The 14,663-nt window shown below is 21.7% G+C and overlaps 1 long non-coding RNA gene across 1 annotated transcript; it reads left to right on the forward strand.

Annotated features, from left to right (window-relative positions):
• Positions 1-593: 593 nt before the first annotated feature.
• LOC126876429 (uncharacterized) lies at positions 594-14,254 on the forward strand. Its single transcript, XR_007694190.1, has 2 exons — positions 594-1,049; positions 12,911-14,254. It is a non-coding gene; the product is annotated as an uncharacterized LOC126876429 (long non-coding RNA).
• The last annotated feature ends 409 nt before the right edge of the window (positions 14,255-14,663 follow it).

Consider the following 14,663-nt stretch of genomic DNA (forward strand, 5'->3'; position numbering starts at 1 on the left):
GAATTTTTTTATAAGTTTATAATAAATCAATTAATAAATAAAATAATTTATTATGAATTTTATTTTGAGAAAGGTTTATTAGAAAAATTTATAGGAAAAATTATAAGATATATTTGTGATATATTAGAAATAAATTTTATATTTAAAATTTCTTTATTATTATTATTATATTTATATTTATTAATATTAATGATATTAATTTAATTTAAATTATATTCATATATTAAATAAAAAGAAAAAAAATTTGTTTATTTATAGTATATAAGTAGCTTATATTAGAGCATTAGATTGAAAATATTAGGGAAATTTTTTTAAATTTTTAAATAATATTTATTATATATATATATATATATGAATTTAAATTTTAAATATTATTATTAATAATAAATTCTAAGAAATAATGATATTTTAAATCAATTATTAAAGTTAGAAGCTTTATTGAATTATTTCTATTTACAATTAATTTTTTATTTATTAATAATTTTATATTGAAAGTATAATGTTTTATTTAAACTATATAAATTAAATTAAATTTTAAATTTTGTATAATTTTTAAAATAATTTTTTTTATATAATATTTATATATATATATTAATAAATTGGAATATTAAATTCAATTATTTTATTAACAATAAAATGCCTCTAATTTGGCTTCAATTTAAAATTTATTTTATTTAATATATAAATTTAAATTTATATAAGAAGTAAAATTTACTTTTAATTTCGACTTAAAGATTGATTTATTTTTTAAATCCTTATATATATATATATATATATATATATATTAAAATATTTAATTAGAATAATCTAAAATATTCAATTTAAATAATTACATGATCATTCTATTAATAAAGAAAAAATTAATATTAAAAATAAAAAAATTATTAAAATAAATAAATATAAAAAATTTAATGTTTTGATATATGAAATTAAAGGAATTAGTAAAATAATTTCTACATCAAAAATTAAAAATGTTAATGAAATTAAATAAAATGGTAATGAAAATGGAATATTTATTTTTGTAATTGGATTAAATCCACATTCATAAGGTAAATTTTTTTCTATATTAAATTTTTTATATATTGATAAAAATTTATTTAATAAAAAAATAATTATTAAAATTATAAAAATTAATAAATAATAAATTATATTTATTAAATATATTAATTTAATATTAAATTTTTTAATTGGAAATTAAATGTAATTTATTATACTATATATTTAAAATTTAATTTAATTTATAATAATATAATAAAATATATAAATAAATAATCAAATTACATCAACAAAATGTCAATATCAAATAGCGAATTCAAAATTAATATGGTGAATTGTTGAAAAATGATTTTTTTTTATTCGAATTAAAGAATATAATAAAAATAATGTTCCAATTAAAACATGAATACCATGAAAACCAGTAGATAAAAAAAAAATAGATCCAAAAATTCTATCATTAATACAAAAAAATGAGTTATAATATTCAAAAATTTGTATAAAATTAAAATAAAATCCTAAAAAAATTGTTGATATTAATATTGAAATTCTTGATCTAAATTTGTTATTTAATATATTGTAATGTCTTAATGTTACTGAGAATCCTGATAAAATTAAAATAATTGAGTTTAATAAAGGAATTTCAAATGGATTAAAAAATTTAATTATTTTAGGTGGTCATATTAAATTAATTTCAATTGAAGGAGAAATTGAATTATGGAAGAATGTTCAAAAAAATGAAATAAAAAAAATAGTTCAGAAATAATAAATATAATTATTCTAAATTTTATTATTGATAAAATATAAAAAGAATGTATTCCTTGAAATGTTCTTTCTCGAATAATATCTCGGAATCATATTATTGTTGATAAAATTAAAATTAATAAATTTAAGATTATAATTAATAAATTATTTAAAGAAATTCATAAAATTGTTCTTAATAATATATTTATAGTATTAAAAGAGACAATAATTGGTCATGGTCTAATAGTAACAATATGAAAAGGAAAGTTTTTTTTCATTAATTTGATTCAGAAAAATATAATGTTAATAAAATTGAGAATACATAAGCTTGAATTAAAGCTATTGAAATTTCTAGAATTAATAATATATTTTGAATTATTAAAGTTAATGGTGATAAAATAATGAAGTTTATTATAAAATTTCTTAGTAAAATAAGAATAAGATGTCCTGAAATTAAATTTGCTGAAAGACGAATTGATAATGTTCAAGGGCGAATAAAAAGTCTAATAAGTTCAATAATTACTATAAAATTTATTAAAAATTTTGGAGAATTTAATGGTACTAAATGTCTTAAAGTTTTTATAGGAAAATTAATAATTGAGTAAATTAAAAATCTTAATCATAAAGATAATGCTATTGATAGATTAAATATTAAATGTCTTGTTGATGTAAAGATATAAGGAATTAATCTAAATAAATTTAATATTATAATATGAATTATAATTCTTAAGAATGAAAAAATATTTATTGAATATTTATTAGTTTATCATTATTTTAAATTCATTAAATAAATATTCAATAAATAATTTTATAATTATTAAAATTCGTGAAGGAATTAATCAATATGAATTTGGAAATAAAATAATTGGTAAAATTATAAAAATTCAATTTAATTGAATATAATTATTAATTGAAGGATCAAACATTTCAAATAAATTGTTTATCATAATCATTTTCATTTTTTAATTAAATTATTTTTATTATTATTATTATTTATATTATAAATATTTTTTATGATAATATATAATAAAAATGAATTTCTTAAAATTATAATAGTAAATAAACATATTAAACATATTATAAAGATAACTAATCAATTAATAGGTATTATTTGTGGTATTCATTAGAAGTAAATTTTAATTACTATAATTGATTTAAAAGATCAATTCTTTATTTCAGACATCTAATGATAGAAAAATAATAATAAAATATTAATTTTAGAATGATAATCTAAAGTTATTTAAATTAACTAATTTTTCAAATTTTATTTTTAATTCAATTTATAAATAATTCATAAGAAGTTCTTTCTAATATAATAGGTATAAATCTATGATTTATTCCACAAATTTCAGAGCATTGTCCAAAATAAACTCTTGGACGGATACAAAATAAATTTAATTGATTAATTCGACCAGGAATAGCATCTACTTTAATTCCTAATGATGGAATAGTTCATGAATGAATAACATCTAATGAAGAAATAATTATTCGTATAGAAATTTTAAATGGAATAATTAATCGATTATCAGTTTCTAATAATCGAAATTGATTTATTAGTTCATAATTTAATATATATGAATCAAATTCATAATTATTAAATTCTGGATATTCATAAGATCAATATCATTGATGGCCAATAGCTTTAATAGAAAAATGAGGATTTACAATTTCATCGATATAATATAAAATTTTTAAAGATGGAAAACAAATAATTATTAAAATAATTATAGGAGATAAAGTTCAAATAATTTCAATTGTATGATTTTTTAAAAGAGTTAGATTTAAATAATTATTATATATAAAATCTATAATAAAAAATGTTGTTAAAGAAATAATAATAATTATTATTATTATAGTTAAATTATGAAAGGAAATTAAATTATCAGAATAAAAAGAATTTGAATCTTGAAATGTAAATATATTTCATGTAGAAATTTTTAATAATTAAAATTTATTTGAATTTGAAATTCATTATATAATTTTATTAAATTAATTTATTAATAAAAGATAAAAATCTTTATAATTGAATTTTAAATTCAAAGCACTAATCTGCCATATTAATAATTATATATATATATATATTATTTATTAATAAATTTTTAAATTTTAATTATTAAAAATATTTTTAATTTTATTATTTATAATTAAAGGAATTTCAATTAGTGAATGATCTAAGGGAGGATAATTGTTTAATCATTCTAAAGAAGATTGATGAAATTTAAATATAACTAATCGTTTTGAAATTAATCTTTCAAAAATAATAAAAATGAAAAATAATATTCTATTTATTGAAATTATTGCTCCAATTGATGAAATTAAATTTCAACAATAATAAGAATCAGGATAATCTGAATATCGTCGTGGTATAGATATTAAGCCTAAAAAATGTTGAGGGAAAAAAGTTATATTTACACCAATAAATATTATAATAAATTGAATTTTTAATCATTTTTGATTTAATATTAGACCTGTAATTATTGGGTATCAATGAATAAATCTAGTAATAATAACAAAAACTGCTCCTATTGATAGTACATAATGAAAATGTCCTACTACATAATAAGTATCATGTAAAATAATATCAATTGATGAATTAGATAATATTACTCCTGTTAATCCTCCAATTGTAAATATTAAAATAAAACCAATAGATCAAATGATTGTAATATTAAAATTTATTTTTGAACCATGATAAGTTGCTAATCATCTAAATACTTTAATTCCTGTAGGAACAGCAATAATTATTGTTGCTGATGTAAAATAAGCTCGAGTATCAACATCTAATTCAACGGTAAATATATGATGAGCTCATACAATAAATCCTAGGAATCCAATTCCTAATATAGCATAAATTATTCGTATTCCAGGATGACTAAGTTCTATTCGAATTAATAATCTTATTGAAGATCCAATTATTCCTGATCATATTGCAAAAATAAAATATATTATTCCAATGTTTTTATGATTAGTTGATATTAATCATTTTTTTTATTAAGATTTATAAATATAAAATTTATATAATTAATTTTGAAGATTAATAGTTTATTTAACATGAAATCTTAAATATTAATTTAATATAAATTAATTAATTAAATGTTTAATTATAATTATAATAATTTTAATTTAATTAAATTAAATTAAATTTTAAAAATTAATTTAAAAATTTTTAAATAATAAAGTATTATGTCTGAAAAAGAAATAAACTGTAAATTTATTTACAAAAATTAAAAATTTTTTAATACTATTTTAAAATTTATTTTATAATATTTAATATAGTTTAAGAAAAATATTAAATTGCAAATTTAAAGATTAAATTAATAATATTTGTATTAAATTAAATAAAATAAATATAAAAGAAAAAATAAAATTGTAATTAGAATGTAGATTTTTATATGAAAAATTTCAAAATGTATAATTATTTTACTAAATTTAAATTTTAATAAAATATATTTTAGTAAAATGAAATAATTTCATATTATAATTATTCTTGTTAATAATAACAAAATTATTAAATTGTTTCTTAAATTTAAATTTAAATTATAAATAAATTCTCATTTGAATATAAATGAAAAAAATAATGGTAAAGAGGAATATATAAATAATAAAATATGAATATATTGAAAAATTTCTAAAATTTAAATTATTTACATTATAAAAATTAAAAAAATATATTAAAGTTGAAAATATACATAAATAAATTAGAATTAATAATATGAATAAGTTTTTATTAGTATGAAGAATAAAATAAAAAAATAATGAATTAAAAATTGATGAACATCCAAATAATTTTTTTATAGAGAAGTTGTATATTTGTATATAAAGCAATGAATGTATTATTAATAAATAAAGTAAGAATTAGATATGGTGTAATGAAAGTTATTGAAGAAAAAAAATAAATTGGAATAAATTTTATAAATGTTGAAATAATTAAAATTTGATTTCATGAAGATATATTATAAATATAAATTATTCAAAAACAAAACGGAAATAAACCAATTTTTAAAAATATAGATAAATTTATTAGAAAATTAATTATATAATTTTTAAAAATAAAAATTTGTGTATAATTTAAAGAAATAATAATAATAATTAATAATCTTGGAATTGATGATATTATAAAATATATGATTCTAACAATTTTATTATTTGGTTTAATATTAATTATTCTAAATTAAAATAATTGTTGAAAATTCTATTGATAATCATTTAATGTAAATTCTTGATGAATTTAATATAATAAAAAATAAAATAATTACTGATAAATAAGATAATATATATATATTTTATTATAAAAAATAATTTTTTTTTTTTTTTTTTTTTTTTTTGAAAAAATTAAATATTGTATATAAAAATAAAATTTATATAGAAAAATTTCTATTAGTTTTTAACTTATTATATAAATAGTAATAGTATAATTTAATTATATACATAAATATTTTATCAAAATATATCTTTTATCAGACATATTACTTATATTTTTATATTTTATATAAAACTTTTTGAATTTATCGATAGGGTATGAACCTATAAGCTTAATTTAGCTTATTATATAGTTTATAAATTTAATTTTTAAAATATAATTAAATTTATTAAATTGTAATTTAATAATAATTTTAGAATTATATAGTTAATTTATAGGAATAAAAATTATTCAATTATTTATAAAAAGTTAGATATATTTTAAAAATTACTATTAAATGCAATTTAATTATTATATTTTTTTATTAGCTAATACCCAAATTGTTAATAATTAATTGATATATATATATATATATATATATATATATAAATAAGTAACAGCGGTCAGTTTGTGAAAAGTGCTCGTTAACAAATCTTAAATTACAACGAAACGAAATTGTTCAACACCTTAAAATTGAAAATTACCGAACTAAGTAGGAAAAAGGCCACAATGTTTGTAGAACCTCGATAAGTGTTCGCCGAGACAGTTTCGACATCTGGACTACGTCGGACAGTTTACGACGGATATCCGTCACATAAAAGGGGTAGAAAATAACGTAGCCGATACTCTATCTCGCATCGAAGCGATCGGAAAACCAATAGATCACCATACGCTAGCTGCAGCGCAAGAAAAGGATAGCGAGCTACGCAAAATTATCAATGCTGGCTCGAGCGCGTTGCAGCTGAGAAAAGTACGATTTCCCGATCACAACGTCGAGTTATACTGCGATATTAAAACCGAGACCGTGCGACCGTACGTACCGGAACCGTTACGCCGCACCGTATTCCAAGCGCTACATGGACTTTCCCACCCGGGGATGCGAGCTACGCGAAAATTGGTAGCGACGCGCTTCGTCTGGCCGTCGGTAAATAAAGATTGCCGAACGTGGACACGACAATGCATACCGTGTCAGCGCAACAAAGTCACCAGACACGTATCCTCGCCCGTCGGAACGTTCGGAACGCTAGCGGTTGCTCGGCGTCAAACATTTGCGTACAACGGCCTACCATCCAGCGTCTAACGGGATGGTAGAACGCCTACACAGACAATTAAAGGCGGCGATCAAATGCCACGACACGAGCAACTGGGTCGGAATTCTCCCGATCGTCTTATTAGGTATAAGAACCGCGATAAAGGAGGACCTAAACGCAACGGCGGCCGAAATGATTTACGGCACCGGCATACGTCTGCCGGCGGAATTCTTTTTGCCAACTAGTCAACGGGCCAACTTGGAATACGCGAACCGGCTGAGAGAACGCATGGAGAGGGTCAGACCACACCCGATTACTCGCCACGGCGAAAAGAAAATTTTCGTCTTCAAGGAATTAGAGACGTCGCCATACGTATTCGTGCGCCACGACGCGATTGGAGGACCATTACTACAGCCACCGTACGATGCACCGTATAAAGTCATACAGAGAGGTGATAAGACATATACGGTAAAAATAAATAATCGCGACGTAACGGTTTCCATAGATCGCTTGAAGCCTGCGTTTGTCATTCCCGAAGACCTCGAACAAAGGTCCGCCGAGACTCGCAACGTGCTAATTCCGGTAGACCAAACGAATGTCCGCGACGAAAGCAGGGCGAACGCCAATAACCAAACGACAAACGGAGAAAATACCCGGAATAGATACGTTACGCGGTCTGGGCGAAGAGTCCGATTTCCCGATCGGTTTCAGGCAGGTTTCGGATAAGTGTTAAGAACCGGCCAACGCGCACGCTACTTCGTAATATCCATATATTCTTTTATTTACGTAGCGTTATCACTGGTAAGGGGGTACTGTGGCGACAAGGACTATGGAACTTTCCAACGGCTCCGCGATACAAAGCGCTACGCTACGCCGTCGAAACGCGACACGACGCACTCAATCTGTCATCGATATCTTCACGCTCCTTCAGCCGAATTTCTCTTCAGCCGAAGGGCATACAGGCGCCAGCCACGAGGGCACTTATAACGAACGCACGTCAGTGGGGATGATGATATCGATGGGCAATGGAAAAAGAATCAGTTCGGTCGAAAAAATAAGCACATTCGACCACGAGCCGTGAGACGCGAAAGACGAAAAGAAACGGGTACGCTTTTATCGAGAAATCAACCGAACGACGCTATTGTTTATCGACGTTAAGAATCAGCCGATGTTATTTGCATTATTGGTTAAATATCACCTAGTGTACTTCAGTACCTATTACACCATTCCACCTCATATTCAAGAGATAAAAACAAAACACCATTAAAAGCTGTAACAGTTATACTTTCAGACCAGAAGAATAAGATGAGAGTATAAGTAAATGAAAAGATATGGAACATTTAAGGACACTAGATATAGCATTGCAAAGAAAGGACAAGATCATACATGATCTATCACAAACGCTATCATACTTTGAGAAAAATATATTTTTTATCTTTCTTAAAATCCTTTTTAAGAAGGAAAAATGATTTGAAACAAGAACAAAAGAAACTTTCAATCATTTTTCTTGCCTTAAATCGCAGTGTAAAAATAAAGATGAAAAAAATGTTATAGCGGATTGTAAAGACAATACAATGAACGAGCATACCTTGTTGTCGCGAATTGAAACGTTGCTCGTCACCGTGCGTGTCTGATTTGACGTGTAAGACATTTCCTTGCGGAAGTTGACCCTCTAGTTGTTGGCGCGAGGTTCGCCGCTAACGGTTGCTGCGATGCTGATGATGATGTGATCATGTGTATCACTGTATGATTTACTGCTGTATCTCTGTTCACTTGATCGTCCAATGCTCGTGATCCGGCTCGAAGGACCAAATGTTACGACCGTTCGCGTAGAGACGCGATCGCGAGGGAAACGTGTGAGCGGGAGACGTAAATTTTTGCTACGATTATGATAATCGACGCCGCGAATTAGTCGTTCCCCTGTTTCGTTTAGAATAACAGAGATAGTTCAAATGATTTTAACTTTGAATTAACACAGTTAATATAAACGTGTATATTTAACGATATTTAAAGTTATAATGAATACGTCACAAATGATTTAACGATGATACAATTAGTTTGTTACAGTAATTTGACCCGATTTTATGATATTTCTCGATGTATTCGTTAGACTAAGCGACTTTGATTTTATTCGTCTGAACCTTTCGATGCATCCCGTTTGAATTCTCATTTGCCACTGACTGCCCTTCCATTTGGTCCTTTGTCTTCTCTGGAAGACGACCCCCACTACGCTCGGATCACGCCACCGTTCGCGCCTATGATCACGTATACCAGCTTCTTTCTTTATGCGGATAAAATAACGCACCGAAGGCGAATAGATGTTTCTGGAACTCGCTGCTTGACGACAACTATGCGTTTATCGCTACTTTGTGTATATCTCGACGGTCATGTAAGACGATCTGTTTGCGACGGTTAGGAACACGGCCTACAGTAAGCCTTGGGGCGTAATAAACGGAGAGAATAAAATTTTAATTAAAATTAAATTTTTTATAAATAAAATATATATAATAATATTGTTAATAAGTTTTAAATTAGAATAAAAAATTGATAAAAATAGGATAAAAGATATATAAATATTAATATAAATTTTATTAAAAAATTTTAGTTTTTATTAAAAAATTAGTAAATAAAAATATTTTATTTACAATAAAAAGATTAATTATTAATTAAAATTTTAATAAAAAAATATATATATGTGTGTGTGTGTGTGTGCGTGTGTGTGTGTGTACGATTACCATAGAACCGGACAAGTAACCGTGGTAATTAGATACTCGAGAAACTAATGACAATGATCCTAGGTTCAATAACGAACCCGCGGACAACGGGACGGTAGCCGTACGCACTCGCAAAGATCTAAGTCGGATTCTGTGTTAATAGTCGCTGGCGTTAATCTCTTTTTTTGTCGATGAGACCGCAAGAGAGAATGACTTTCCGACCCGGTGATACCCCAGAGGAAAACTATGACGGGGTGTGTCTAAGGACACGAGATCATCGGATTCGTCGGGGACATCCTACGTTCGGAAAGTAAGAGAAATTGAAGTTGCTGCTAATTGGCCAATCTCCATATCGGTAGTTAGAAAAGGATGCTAGCTGCCCTTGAGGGAGGGTTGCTAGTGGGAGACGTCGTTCGTGGAAAAATAGGTCTCTCCTGTCTTCCCGTAACTGGGACAAAGACTGTGTATCTGTTGAAGGATTTTAGGTAACTAGATATTAGTGTTTATGACGGTCCTCGGGCTAGCCGATCACGTACTGTGGAGACGCGTCGACATTTGGTAAACATCCTGCCCGGAGAATAGGATCTGCGTGTGGCGAGCTACGGGACAGAAACCGTTGGAATGTTTACTGCCACGTGCCGCTACAAATCTTTCTTTTAAGGACAGCTATAGGAATACTCAATGCCTTTGTTAGATGGAGAGTTCGTCCCGTTGACCGCGGGCACGTTCGGCGACTAATTGTCGCCTTGAGCCCAAGCTCATTGTCACAAGTCTCAAACAAATACAATTGGTTAGAATGACGGCAAATCGTTTAGTTACAACTGTAGATTTTAATTACAACGTTTTTATGGATTTTCCCGAGGTTTCAGAGGGAAGGCACCGGTGTCCTCTTATCTCCGACATATAGATTATTTATATATATATATGAGTGTATATGTGTGTATAAAATATTTTAAAGAATTAATTATTAATTAAAATTTTAATAAAAAAATAATTTAATATAAATTAATAATATTTTAATAAATATTTTAATATATATATATATATTAAAATATATATATTAATATATATTATTATAATATATATATTTATATATATATAATTATATATATATATATATTAATTTTTGAAAATTATTGTATTAAGAAATTTAATTTTTTTAAGTTGGTTAATATTAAATTTATTTTAGAATTTATTATTTTGAATTTTGTTTTAATAATTTTAGTTATTTTATTAAATAATAATATTTATTTTTTTAATTTTTTAATTGGGTTGGAATATTTAATTTCAATTATTTTATTTTATATAATTTTAATTGATTTTAATAGATGAATTTATTTAATTTATTCTGTATGTGAAGGAGTTATAGATCTATCATTATTAGTTAGAATAAATTATGAATTTGGTCATCGAAAAATTAATATTATAAATTTAATTTAAAAATGAATGAGGTTACAATTGTAATTGTTATTATTATCTTATTTAAGTTTATAAATTTTTATATTTTAAGAAATTTAATATTTTTATTGAGATTAAATATTTTAATAAATATAAATTGATTAAAATGAGTTAATTTAGTTGGAGGTTTAGGAAATAATTATTATTCTAATTATTTAATTTTATTTAATATTAATATTTATAATTAAAATTAATATTTATAATAATAAATAATTATATAATAAATTTAATATATTTAAGAGAAGATTATATTATAATTAGAGTTATATTAATTAATTTATAAATAATATTAATGTTAAGAAAATTTATTCTTAATTTATTTTTTTATCATTTAAATATTAATTTAATTTATATTTATAAATATTTTGTATTTAAAATAATTTTATTAGGATTAATATTTCCAATATTAATATTAAATATTAATTTTTTTAAAAAAAGTAAGATATTTATTAAAAGATTTTTTATAATAGAATTTTTTTATAAGTTTATAATAAATCAATTAATAAATAAAATAATTTATTATGAATTTTATTTTGAGAAAGGTTTATTAGAAAAGTTTATAGGAAAAATTATAAGATATATTTGTGATATATTAGAAATAAATTTTATATTTAAAATTTCTTTATTATTATTATTATATTTATATTTATTAATATTAATGATATTAATTTAATTTAAATTATATTCATATATTAAATAAAAAGAAAAAAAAATTTGTTTATTTATAGTATATAAGTAGCTTATATTAGAGCATAAGATTGAAAATATTAGGGAAATTTTTTTAAATTTTTAAATAATATTTATTATATATATATATATATATATATATATGAATTTAAATTTTAAATATTATTATTAATAATAAATTATAAGAAATAATGATATTTTAAATCAATTATTAAAGTTAGAAGCTTTATTGAATTATTTCTATTTACAATTAATTTTTTATTTATTAATAATTTTATATTGAAAGTATAATGTTTTATTTAAACTATATAAATTAAATTAAATTTTAAATTTTGTATAATTTTTAAAATAATTTTTTTTATATAATATTTATATATATATATATATATTAATAAATTGGAATATTAAATTCAATTATTTTATTAACAATAAAATGCCTCTAATTTGGCTTCAATTTAAAATTTATTTTATTTAATATATAAATTTAAATTTATATAAGAAGTAAAATTTACTTTTAATTTCGACTTAAAGATTGATTTATTTTTTAAATCCTTATATATATATATATATATATATATATATATATATATATATATATATATATATATATATATATATATTAAAATATTTAATTAGAATAATCTAAAATATTCAATTTAAATAATTACATGATCATTCTATTAATAAAGAAAAAATTAATATTAAAAATAAAAAAATTATTAAAATAAATAAATATAAAAAATTTAATGTTTTGATATATGAAATTAAAGGAATTAGTAAAATAATTTCTACATCAAAAATTAAAAATGTTAATGAAATTAAATAAAATGGTAATGAAAATGGAATATTTATTTTTGTGATTGGATTAAATCCACATTCATAAGGTAAGTTTTTTTCTATGTTAAATTTTTTATATATTGATAAAAATTTATTTAATAAAAAAGTAATTATTAAAATTATAAAAATTAATAAATAATAAATTATATTAATTAAATATATTAATTTAATATTAAATTTTTTAATTGGAAATTAAATGTAATTTAATTATACTATATATTTAAAATTTAATTTAATTTATAATGATATAATAAAATATGTAAATGAATAATCAAATTACATCAACAAAATGTCAATATCAAATAGCAAATTCAAAATTAATATGATGAATTGTTGAAAAATGATTTTTTATTATTCGAATTAAAGAATATAATAAAAATAATGTTCCAATTAAGACATGAATACCATGAAAACCAGTGGATAAAAAAAAAAAAAAATAGATCCAAAAATTCTATCATTAATACAGCAGAATGAATTATAATATTCAAAAATTTGTATAAAATTAAAATAAAATCCTAAAAAAATTGTTGACATTAATATTGATATTCTTGATTTAAATTTGTTATTTAATATATTATAATGTCTTAATGTTACTGAAAATCCTGATATAATTAAAATAATTGAGTTTAATAAAGGGATTTCAAATGGATTAAAAAATTTAATTATTTTAGGTGGTCATATTAAATTAATTTCAATTGAAGGAGAAATTGAATTATGGAAGAATGTTCAAAAAAATGAAATAAAAAAAAATAGTTCAGAAATAATAAATATAATTATTCTAAATTTTATTATTGATAAAATATAAAAAGAATGTATTCCTTGAAATGTTCTTTCTCGAATAATATCTCGGAATCATATTATTGTTGATAAAATTAAAATTAATAAATTTAAGATTATAATTAATAAATTATTGAAAGAAATTCATAAAATTGTTCTTAATAATATATGTATAGTATTAAAAGAGACAATAATTGGTCATGGTCTAATAGTAACAATATGAAAAGGAAAGTTTTTTTTCATTAATTTGATTCAGAAAAATATAATGTTAATAAAATTGAGAATACATAAGCTTGAATTAAAGCTATTGAAATTTCTAGAATTAATAATATATTTTGAATTATTAAAGTTAATGGTGATAAAATAATGAAGTTTATTATAAAATTTCTTAGTAAAATAAGAATAAGATGTCCTGAAATTAAATTTGCTGAAAGACGAATTGATAATGTTCAAGGGCGAATAAAAAGTCTAATAAGTTCAATAATTACTATAAAATTTATTAAAAATTTTGGAGAATTTAATGGTACTAAATGTCTTAAAGTTTTTATAGGAAAATTAATAATTGAGTAAATTAAAAATCTTAATCATAAAGATAATGCTATTGATAGATTAAATATTAAATGTCTTGTTGATGTAAAGATATAAGGAATTAATCTAAATAAATTTAATATTATAATATGAATTATAATTCTTAAGAATGAAAAAATATTTATTGAATATTTATTAGTTTATCATTATTTTAAATTCATTAAATAAATATTCAATAAATAATTTAAAAATTATTAAAATTCGTGAAGGAATTAATCAATATGAATTTGGAAATAAAATAATTGGTAAAATTATAAAAATTCAATTTAATTGAATATAATTATTAATTGAAGGATCAAACATTTCAAATAAATTGTTTATCATAATCATTTTCATTTTTTAATTAAATTATTTTTATTATTATTATTATTTATATTATAAATATTTTTTATGATAATATATAATAAAAATGAATTTCTTAAAATTATAATAGTA

The sequence above is a fragment of the Bombus huntii genome, unplaced genomic scaffold (assembly GCF_024542735.1).
Source record: "Bombus huntii isolate Logan2020A unplaced genomic scaffold, iyBomHunt1.1 ctg00000074.1, whole genome shotgun sequence".
NCBI classification, from domain to species: Eukaryota; Metazoa; Arthropoda; class Insecta; order Hymenoptera; family Apidae; genus Bombus; species Bombus huntii.